This window comes from Mastigoproctus giganteus, chromosome 1, assembly GCF_048544385.1.
Source record: "Mastigoproctus giganteus isolate SK-2022 chromosome 1, ASM4854438v1, whole genome shotgun sequence".
In the NCBI taxonomy this organism is placed as follows: Eukaryota; Metazoa; Arthropoda; class Arachnida; order Uropygi; family Thelyphonidae; genus Mastigoproctus; species Mastigoproctus giganteus.
The window spans coordinates 135,728,598-135,740,962 of record NC_143575.1 but is presented as its reverse complement, the minus strand read 5'-3'; the positions used below and the strand labels follow the sequence as shown (position 1 = coordinate 135,740,962).

Sequence of the window (12,365 nt, the reverse complement as noted above, 5' to 3'; positions counted from 1 at the left end):
CAATTTATAATTTCATTTTTTGAAACTGTCTTCCAATTTATGAGTTTTTGGAAATTATATACTTTTAAAAAGCTTGCCATTTTTCTAAAGAATGTGAATTGTATCTGTTTATTGAGCTGAAGAAAATGTTTGTTCTCAACTGCAGTTATACTCCTTGTCCCTTTTTTAGTACATTTGGGTGCCTATTACTTCAGAATGCAGTCATTTAACTCAAAAAAAGAAATTTTTTTATAACATTTAATCGTCGTCCAGCCCCTACATGTTTTCTTGGCATGGACTCCACAAAGTATCCTAAGTAGAAAGGGTGCAAGAATATTTGCTGATGCTATCAAGGCAGTGTTAGGTGGGTCGGAAAACTGCTAGCTTGGGGGGAGGGATACAATGTTTAACAATAGCTGCTAGCAGAGGTGAAAGTGATTCTTACACTTCTTCTATTAGAATGAGCAGCAGTCTGGAAAACAAGGTGCAGGGGATCCCAGAGACTGAAACAAATAAATACACAGGCTGTGTTAGGGTAGCTAAGAAATGAACAGGTGCATGTATACCTGCATGAACACCAATGCAATGAATTTGAAGTGTTGGTCAAAACATCAAAGGCAGATGTAACATAGATATAAAGAATGCAGAACTGGAATTTGGGGAGTACAATGTGTACAGGAGGATAGACAGGATAGGAAGGGAGGAGGGGTTATGCTATTAGGTAAGAAACAGATAAAATCCAAGAAAGTACAGCCAGTTGACATTGCTAGACATATTGCAGTGTCGAGTCAGTTTGGTATTACATAAGAAATGGGAAAGCAAAATTGAGAGTAGGAGTGTCTTATAGGCCTAATGACTCTGATGAGTATAATAAACAATTGTACAGAGAAATAGAGTGGGCCAGTAAATCAAGTGCCAGTAAATCAAGTGGGCCAGTAAATCAAGTCACAAAAGAATTGGATGCAGGGAATATAATGGGGGATTTCAATTTCCAGATATTGACTGGAATGTGTTGGTTCGTTACTCGCACACTAGCAAGGCTTTTGTGGATTTATTGGATAATTGTTTCCTATAGCAGCATGTTCTGGAGGCAAATAGAAGGAGTAATACTCTTAATCTGATTATCAGTAGTGATTCTTCATGCATTAAGAATCTGCAGATAAAGGAACCACTAGGTGGCAGTGATCACAGTGTGCTGAAGTGAGATTTGCTCAAAGAGGTAACTACCATCAGAGGTCAAAGGAAGGGTGTTATGCTTTCGTAAAGGTAACTACGGTGTTCTGAGACAGTTTTTAAATTCTATACGGTGGGACAAACTGATGATGTCACGAACAGCAAATTCAAATTCAAAATGGGAAGCATTGAAAGAATTAATCTTGGAAGCTACTAGGCTTTTCATTTCAACTAAGAAATTTTGTTCAAGTTTTAGGCCTAAATGGATGTCAGATGAACTAATGAGACATGTAGCAGAGAAGAAAAATACATATAAATTAACAAGTGACACGGAAGCCTGTGATAGATATTATTAGCTATATGATGCAAGGAAGCCTGAGGCTTGTGCTGCACCAGCCAAAAAAAACAAAAAAAATAATAAAAATTCCCCGAGTTACCCTGAGAGAGAGAGAGAGAAGTAAAAGGAAATCATGAAGAAAGAGAAGAATGATGATATCCAGCTCAGGACCCTGGGTGTGCAAAGCCCATACCTGCCAGATGGAACCCCCCCCCCCCAGGTTAATATAAGCTGGTCTGTTCCCAGTTACAAAGGAGGTTAGGCAGGCAATGGCAGATTACAAGAAATATTTGGCAAAGGATGCAAAGAAAAACAGAAAAGGTTCTTTACTTATGTAAACTCTAGAAGGAAGGGGATGAATCAGATTGGTCCACTTGATATCGATGGTTCAACTGTTGATGATCCTGCTCAAGTAGCTAACAAAGTGTGAGCAAAGTGGAGGAGTAATTTTTAAAGATAAACATAAGAAAGGCACCTGGGGTGGATGGTTATATTAAACTGTCCAGTTATATTAAACGAGGCAGCAAAGGAAGTAAGCAAACCCTTAGCCATAATTATGGGAGCTTCCTTGGACTTAGGGGAGGTACCCACAGAATGGATATGTGCAAATGTAACCGCAATTCACAAAGGAGGATTGAAGGCTGAGACAAGTAATTATAGACCTGTGAGTTTAACTTCTGTTCCAGGAAAATTAATGGAGGCACTGGTTAATGAAGCACTGCAGGATCATCTTGACAAGAATTCAGTTATAGCTCAGACACAGCATGGTTTTGTTAAGGGAAGGTCTTGCCTGACCAATTTGATTGGATACTATGATGTAGTCCAAAAGAATTGGATGCAGGGAATAACTTTGATATTATATATTTGGATCTTATAAAGGCTTTTGATACTGTTGCACATGCAAGACTGCTGCACAAATTGGAGAGCAGTGTAGCATTGGTGGCAAATTGTTGCTATGGATAAATGGATGGTTGAGTGGCAGAAGACAGAGAGTGGTAATCAATGGACACTGCTCATCATGGACTAATGTTATTAGTGGAGTCCTTTAGGTTTCAGTTTTGGGTCCATTGTTGTTTTCTGTATTTATAAATGATATTAATGATGTTATATCAGGCTTAATTTCCAAGGTTGGCAGGGTTTTTAATGACACTAATAACAGTACACTGCTGCAACAGGATCTAGAAAAGTTGAGCAGATGGGCTGAGAGGTGGAAATTAAGTTTAACATTTACAAATGTAAAGTACTACATATGGGAAGCAGTAATCCCAGAATAATGTATCAACTCTGTGGTACCATACTGACAGTGGTAGAGAATGAAAAGGACCTGGGGGTAATTGTGCAGGCAGATATGAAGTTTTCTGAGCAGTGCAGATATGAAGTTTTCTGAGCAGTGCAGATATGAAGTTTTCTGAGCAGTGCAGATGGGCTTCAAGAGTAGCTCATGGTGTCTTGTCAATGATATACAGGAATGTTTCTAGCAGGGATAAGGAGGTGATTATCCCCTTGTATAAGGGGATAATCACCTCCTTATCCCTGCTAATCACCATACCTTGAGTACTGTATACAGGTCTGGAGGCCTCATTTTAAGAAGGATGTAGAGCTGCTGGAATGAGTACAGAGAAGGGCAACAAGATTAGTGAATGGAACAAAGGGTTGCTCTTATGAAGAAAGGCTTAAGTTTTGCAAATTACAGTGTCTGGAGACTAGGCACCTGCGACGTGATCTGATTAAGGTGTATAAAGCCTTAAATGGTTTGAGCATGCTCAGTGCTGATGGGATTCTTCCTCTTGCTCAGAATAATTGCTTGAGAGGGCATAAATTCAAATTGAGGAAAGACGGTTGTAGGATAAATATGCAGAAGTTTGCCTTTAGCCAGCGGGTGGTTGATTTCTGGAAGAAACTGCCATCGGTCATTGTAGAAGTTGATAGCTTAAATAGATTCAAGGCAGAACTTGGCAAACATTTGGAGCGAGTGGATGGGTGAAATAAGGGTTTTTTTTTGTTTTTTTTTGGCTGATGCTAATATAAGCTTGCTTTCTTGCATTTCATGTGCCTTTGCTAATGCTAATGCTATAAAGATTTTCCCATTTTGGGACAAAAATGGTGGTTCACTTTGGGTTGTCTGGCTGGGAGTTCAGCTTAAAAGCTTAGTTTAGAGACAACTGTTTTCATCGACGTGACAAGGCCGGTTCATTTGCTTCCATATATAGATGTTGAGCAACAGATGTTCTGAATGCATTAGTAGCAATACAAATAGCTTGTGGTGAATGGGGTCGAGCCAACAAATGATGCCATTTCTGGGAGACATGTATCTGAGACCAATAATCTGGTTTTCATCACACAAGTGCACAACATAGATGAAGAAAGTGTACTTTGTAAATAGATACCGAATATGTTGGAGAAATGTCAACTTTTTGCTAAATATGAATCCTGAGAATTTCATCTCTGATACTACTGGAATAGTGCTTTTACCAAGTCTTAACTCAGGTTCAGAGGTGAAGGTTATGCTTGTGACAAAAATGGATGCAAAACAGTTTTCCCAGTGAGAACCTGAAACAATTGGCCATTGCCCAAGAGTTAAAGCATCAATAACCCCCATAACTGGGAAAATATACTGAAGTCTTCGACATGGAGCACACTGTTTATGGTTGGAGGAAGTGTTTTTTTTTTTTATGTATATATGATAATCCCCAAACACAAGAGGTATTAGAAAAATCTATAGTACTTAGTACCATGCATGGGTTAAAAGTTGAGAAGATGAAAGAAGGTACTTGTGAATATTAGACTTGAATTTCTGTAGATTGTAATTATCTGGCATATGTATGAAGGAAGATTGTTCCAAAAAGTGGAAGTTGAATGAATAAATGAGGAAGTACAAAAGTTGATTCTGTGAGTTTGATGATGGACACTAAACGAATGTTGACTGGCTGCGGCACGTGTTCGGACTGTTTTGGAAGAGAGAGAGAGCAGGAATTAAAGAAGCCAATTCAGAAGAATAGTGTCCATGGAAGTATCTACAGAAAAGGCATGTAGCAGAAACAGAAGTCTATGAGACAGCGAATGAGAGACTCTGTTAGAGACGAGTCATTAATTAACCTAACTGCCCTCTTTTGAAGGGAATCTAGAAGCCTGAGAGAAATTTTAGTGGGAACCGCCACTATTGTGAGAACAATATTCCATAGTAGGGCAGATTTGCGATTTGTACAGAGCGAACAGCTGTTTGGAAGAAAAGTAATGCTGAGAGCGAAAGAGAAAACCCAGATTTTCAGATGCAGAGGAAGCAATATTTGTAATGTGCTTATGCCAAAAAAGATTAGAAGACAGGGTAATCCCAATAGAGATATATGATCTTATATGATATGATATATATCCTAGAATCAGAATGTCACCCAGAGCCTTAAGTAGGCAATCCTATGCCTGGGACAAAAGTAATATAAGTTTGCCCCTATCATATTGCTAGTAGTCAATCTTTATGAATTTATAAAAATTACTATTGCGACGATCTATGATTTTCATATATTTATCAATAAATATTAATTTATTAATGTTTGTTTAGTTATTAATTTTTGTTAAATTATTAATTTATTAATGTTTGTTAAATTATTAATCCATTAATATTTATTAATTATTTGTTTATTAATTTATAAATTTCGTTTATTAATTTATTAATTTTTGTTTATTAATTAATTTATTAATATTGATTTATATAATTTATTAATTTTTGTTTTGTTTATTAATTTATTACTTTTGGTTAATTAATTAATTAATATTTATTAATTTTCATTGTTTTGTTTGTTAATTTGTTAATTTTTGTTTTATATCAGTTGTATTGATTAAATTATTTAAGCAATACAATAAATATAACAAAACAAAAATATCAAAGAAAAAGAAACTTAGAAATATTAATTTTATATACATAGACTTTGTTTCTATATATGAACTACAAAGAAAATACATATAACTACAAAGAAATTAAAAATTCACCGATATCAGAGGTAGCTTATGTTTATATATCTAGTATAAAATCATAGAAACAAAATATTATGAAATCTAGTACTTTTAACATAAACTAAAACTATGCAATGAAGATGCATTATTTTTGCTGAAGTAGAATCATCAATAATTTGTCATACTTTGTCTTGTGCAACCTGGTTTTCAATGGATATAATTGATACATTGGTTAGTCGTTCTTGTCTTGTTGTTGATCTAAGTAATTTTTAATCAATTTAAGTTTACTGAAGGACCTTTCACAAGAAGATACTGTTACAGACAGAGTAAGAAAAACTCGTAGCACCATTTCTATATTTGGATTAGATTCTATTAGACAGTACTCATGAATGAATTGGAGAAGTTGTAAAGGGAGTTACAGATTTTATATCCTGTAGAATTGATAAAACATGATTTTTGGAACTTTAAATTTCTGTTCAAATATCTGATGCATTTGAACAGAAAACGCAATGCTTTTTAGCTTGCAATGCCTTATTTGCACAGTCAATATTATGATGAATTTTATTCCATATAGCCAATCAGCATAAAACTGGATAGTCTATTTGTAAAAGCAGACTTTGAGCAATAGGGTCCTGAGCTGGTTATCATCATTGTTCTCTTTCTTGGTGATTCCCTTTTATTTCTGACCCCCCCCCCTCTCTCTCTTTCAGAATTTTTTTTTTTTTTTTTTTGGCTGGTGCAGCAAAAGCCTTAGGCTTCCTTGCACCATATGGCTAATTATAATAATAATAATACTGATAGTTTCTACATTTGTAGACTTATCTTCAGTATTAATTAAGACTTTGTGAACTTTTGTTATTTATAAGAACAAAGATTTTATAGCTCGTTCTCTCAACGACCATCTTGTGTCTATAATTCCTTTAAGTAAAATGTTCAAAATATTCGATAAAATTTCCCAGCAACTAGTGGAACCCGAAAAAAAGTAAATATTCTTTGAACAATGCCAAAAAAACTTATCATCCCAGACATTATTGACACTGCATGTACACCAGCTAAATTAAGACTACGTGCTGAACATGGTACAAACGTGGCAAATTCATTTTTTTTTTTTTTTAATGATTACTTGTACAGCATCATATTTTCCTGCCATATTGGCCCCATTATTGTTGTCATTTGGCCCCATTATTAATGCCATATTGGTCCCATTATTAATGTCAAGCCCATCCTTTTCTAATTTGGTAAGAATTTCTGTTGCCAATCCAATGGCAGTCTTTTCTTTACTTTCTATAAAATCAATGAAACTCTCTTCTGTTGATATTTTTCAGTAATTTGCACATATCTGATTATTTGGGGCATTTGTTCATGATGTGATAAATCAGGTTTGTAATCAATTAACAAGGAGAACTACTTAGCTTTTTTAATTTTTGAAATAATACTGACCTAAATTTCATTTCCAATTCATCTTGAATCTTATTCGATAAATAATTCACAGTTCATTTTCGATGATTTGAAATGTGTTCTGTTAGTTTTTTATTATAATGATTTCTAAGTTCAATAATATTGATGAATATTCCAGCTTTCAGATTCCCAATCATTTCATTTGAACCTCTTAATGCAAGGTTATTTTTTGTACAAAATAATATCGCATCCAGAATAATTTTTAAAATTAGTCTCCATTTTTCTTTCTCTGTTAAAATTGCTTTTTGTAGAGCATCATCAATGTTGCCTTTCTTTGAATTAACTGGTGAAGGCACATTGCCACTATTTTTATTAGTTCCAAATAAAATGCATGGAAAACAATACAAATATTTTGTTTCTTTTTTTTTTCGATGTTCGTCTTCGAATAAAGAATAATGAAAATTCACATTTTTGCCTTGGTCTGGTCCATCTTCTGTTAAAAAGCATCTTATTTTATCAGAAATATTTGCTGGCCATGATGAGAGATTATTTAAGTTGAGCATAATAATATTATTATTATTATTTGCATTTTTTGCAACCTGAGGTGACTCACACTCAAACTCAGTTTTCTGGTCATTTTCAGAATTATGTGCCTCTAATTTGCTACAGTTTTCTTCAGCTTCAGGAATGACTGTATTGCAGCTAACAGGGATTATTAATTGTGATCAGTGATCTCCACTGCCGTAAACCATTTTTAAAAATTATATGACAAATTCTTTGCTTCTTCCTCCCTTGACCTCTTCTTTCGAAATTTTGTTCCCCTTATACATCTTACTTGGACATCTTATTCTTTTTATCATTTATAAATTTAAATTTTTAAAGTTTTTTATTTTAATTAAATTTGGACACAGCTAAATAAATAATGTCGTTTATGGTAGACACTGCAATTGAAATAAATTTTAGTATATAAACACAGCAATATTTTAATAACTAATATTTACTATTTTGCACGATATGCTTAGTGCTTGAAGGATAAAATTTAACATGTGCAGTGCTAAAATTTTTTTACTAAGTTAGTATATTACACATATTTTATTGCACATACAGTATTGTAATTTTTTAAAAAAAAAATATTACAATTTACAGGTACAAATAAAAAAAAATTAGTAATGATCACTTTTTTTTTTTTCTGCAAAAATACCTTATATGAGGCATTCAAATACCTGCTTCATTGTGGTTGATTGTTCATTCTGGAGCTATGTTACTGCCATGTATGATTTGTAAAAGACACTCCTATATAAATATTTTAAATAGGAGTTTTCTCACAATCTGCATTTTTGTAGTATAAAAAAGTATTTTAACAAGGAAAATGTTCTGCTCAAAAAATCAACAAGGGGAACCCTTTTCTCAAAAAAAAATTAACAAGGAGAACTGCGCTCTTTCAATTTGATTGCTGTGTCTAAAACTCATTTTGGAAATGAGACAAAAATCAAATTCTAAAACATATTTTAAATAACTAATAATTATACATAATTTTATAACCTATAAGAATAAAATGTATGGTTACAGTTCAACTAAAGGAAATTAAGTACATAAAAGAAAGATTTGTTTATAACAATGTGTTTAAACTTACTTTTTTAAAGTGGAGATGCAACAACCGAACAACAAAATTTTAATTAACACTTCAGTTTATTTTAACCTGCAACCATACTCACACTTCAGAACTTGTACGATTCAAGCAAAATACTTGCCAACTGGCCAACACTGGTGGATTAGTACTGGAGGACAAACTAAAAAGCTTTTCATTTTTCAGAAGTGTGATGTCACAAAATGCGTCATACTTTATAGAAATTGGAGTTTCTCTGTTATTTTCGAAATTTGTAAAACACTTTCTCACTGATATTTTTTTTTTTTACGCAAGTGATTATAAATCCTGAATTTTTAATCTTTTTCACTCTCAAAAATCACTATAAGTTTTTGGAATTAAATGTAGCACATACAAAGATAATGCAGTATTTCCTTTAATAAAATTTCTATTTTTATTATAAACAAAGAACACAAGTTGACCACATGTAGAGGCTAGCCATTAAGCGTATCTTGAATTCTTAATCTTCTGATTGGCTGTAGAAGGCAGTTGACTAGCTTCTGTAGTATGTATATACATTTACCTTTTTTAGATGCATGCATTTGTTGAAGAGTACATATTATTTCACTTATAATTATAAGTGAACTTATAATTATAATTATAGATTATAAGTGAAAAAACTTATAAATGAATCACTTATAAGTTTATCAAGTGGAAATCTGCTGTACACCAATGGAAACAGTGAAAGGAGTGAAGGTGGAGTTGGGTTTCTGGTCCATAAAGATTTTAAAAACAACATTTTGGAATTCAAAAGTACATCACCAAGGGTGTCAAGACTAATACTCAAGATTTCTAAGAGGTACAAGCTAAAGATTATAATGATTTATGCATCAACATCGAGCCATGATGATGAAGAGGTTGAAGAAATGTACACTGAAATTGAGAGTCTTCTAGATGAGCAGAAAACCCACTACACTATTATTATGGGGGACTTCAATGCTAAGGTTGGAAAAAGGCAAAACAGCACAGAAAGAGGAACTATAGGAAATTTTGGAATTGGTGAAAGAAATAAAAGAGGTGAAAGACTTGTGGAATTTGCAGAATCTCAAGGAATGTCAGTAATGAACACTTTTTTCAAGAAAAGGGTGAACAGAAAGTGGACATGGAAGAGTCCAAATGGATTAACAACTAATGAAATCGACTTCATCCTCACTAACAGAAGATATATTGTGACTGATGTTACCGTCCTGAATAAGGTAAATGTTGGAAGTGATCACAGAATGGTAAGATGTACACTTGATATAGATGTAGGAAAGGAAAGGAAAAAACTGACTCGAGTAAATAATACAAAGGTCTTTGAGATAACAGAAGAGGAGAAAAAGCAGTATGTACTGGAACGTAAGAACAAGTATGAGCTTCTGCAGACTGCTGAGGACCAAGATATCGACGAGGAATATTACAACTTTTTGAAAGTGATAAAGCCCAAGAAACCTATAGGGAAACAGAAATCCAAAGAAGAAAAAATTAGTCAAGAAACACTTTACATGATGAACCAAAGACGACAAATGAAGAGCAAGAAAAACACTGACAGGGAGAAAATTGAGTATACTGAGTTATGCAAAGCCATTAGAAAGAGACTCAGAGAGGACATAAGAAGATTTAACACAAGAAAAGTAGAACAAGCATTAAGGGAAAACAAAGGATTTAAATCAGCAGCCATGAGCAGTAATACAGAAAGACAAATGATACTGAAACTGAAGAATAGCGATGGTGTACTTATAAACAGCAGAGAAGGCATAATTCAAATAGCAGAAGACTACTATAGAGAATTATACAAGGAGCGAGGGAATGATACCAGCAGTGGGGAAGATGGATTGCAAAGTAGCAACACATACAACATACCCGATATTCTTCCTGATGAGGTAGAACATGCATTGAAGAAAATGAAGAATCGGAAAGCCCCGGGGGAAGATGAAGTTACTGTAGAGTTGTTAAAATTGGGAGGAAGAGACATAACACAAATACTGGCAAGGCTCTTCACAAAGTGCATTATAAAAGGTGCGATGCCTAAGCAGTGGAATAATGCAATCATAGTTTTGCTGCATAAGAAAGGAGATAAATCAGAAATTGGAAATTATAGACCAATTAGCTTGTTATCCCATATCTACAAGTTGTTCACAAGGGTCATTACTAACAGATTAGAAAGAATACTTGATGAGAATCAACCGAAAGAGCAAGCTGGCTTTAGGACAGGATTCTCTACTATGGATCACCTTCACGTAATATCACAGCTAATGGAGAAAGCAAATGAATATAAAACACCATTATGCCTGGCATTTGTGGATTATGAAAAGGCATTTGACTCCATACAGCATAAGGCAATGTTTTGGGCACTGGAAAGACAAGGCATAGATACTCCATATATTATGATTTTGAAGAAAATATATGAGAGTGCTACATCCTTTATTAGACTAGACAAAGACAGTAGCAAATTTAAAATCGAGAAAGGAGTTTGACAAGGAGACACAATATCTCCGAAGCTGTTTACTGCTGCCCTTGAGGAAGCTTTCAGAAGATTAGACTGGTCGCAGAAAGGAGTCAATATGAACGGAGAGTACCTAAACCATTTACGATTTGCAGATGACATTGTGGTTATAAGCCATGATCCCAAAGAATTAGAGGAAAATCTTAATCAGTTATGCACAGTTAGTAAGGATTTTGGACTAAAGATGAATATGGCTAAAACAAAAGTAATGATGAACAAGTATGCCACGGAAAGGGAAATAATGATTGAAGGAGCAGTAATTGAAAAGGTGGAGTCATATACTTATCTGGGACAAGTTATTAGCTGTAATAATGATAAATGGCTGGAAATCAAGAGAAGAATAAATTTTGGATGGATAGCATTCAGGAAATATAGTCACATACTGAAGAGCAATATCCCAGTTTGTCTGAAACGTAACATAATGAATCAATGTATACTCCCCACCATGACTTATGGAAGTGAAACTTGGGCACTCACCAAAAGAATGGAAGAGAAGCTAAGAACTACACAGCGAAGAATGGAACGAATTATATTGGGAATCAGACTGTTAGATAAGAAGAGAAACACATGGATTAGGCAGCAAACTCAAGTAAAGGACATTCTTATCAAAACTAAAGAACTAAAATGGTCTTGGGCAGGACACATAGCTCGAAGACATGATGACAGATGGACTAAGAAAATAACAGAATGGTACCCAAGAGGAGCTAGAAGAAAACCTGGAAGACAAAGGCGGAGATGGATAGATGAAATTCATGAGTTTTTGAGTAGTAAATGGATGGCCAGTGCTCAAAACAGAAGGAACTGGAAAGTTGCTGGAGAGGCCTTCATCCTGCAGTGGATTGAAAATGGCTGATGATGATGATGATGATGACATATTATTTATACATTTTAAAGGTAATTTCAAATGAAATGACCTTCAATTGGGCACATTATTTAATGTGTCCATTTATGTATGAATTATCTTTATATTTTCCCATACATGCTACCATCTATTATCTTTGTTTCCATCTAATAGTTGGAATCTTCTTCCTTGGATATTTTGAAAGATCTTTGAAATATCCAAAGTGGAAGAGATTGTAGATCAACAATTGCTAGCTTCATGTGGCCAATTTTGGATCTGAAACTGAAGAAAATTCCAGGAATTCAGGACCTAAAATTGTTGAAGTGAAATGATAATTGAATTTTTTTTTTCATTTTTAAATTTTTTTAAAAATTTTATTTGATTTTTGACAGTGATTTCACTCTAATGTTAGGCATTCAAGTGAAAACAAGAAATATCAATATATAACAGTATTTATATAAAAGGTTTTCCGAAACTTCAAATTTCCATAAATTAACTCATGATACACAACTGCCTCCAGTGGAAAACTCATTACCTCTGGCCCCAACTACAGATTAAA

The 12,365-nt window shown here is 34.0% G+C and overlaps 1 protein-coding gene across 2 annotated transcripts in view; it reads left to right on the top strand.

Annotated features, from left to right (window-relative positions):
- The window catches only part of Col4a1 (Collagen type IV alpha 1), a 1,206,096-nt gene that overhangs the window by 583,186 nt on the left and 610,545 nt on the right, over positions 1 to 12,365 (top strand). The gene's annotated exons all lie outside the window — the stretch shown is intronic.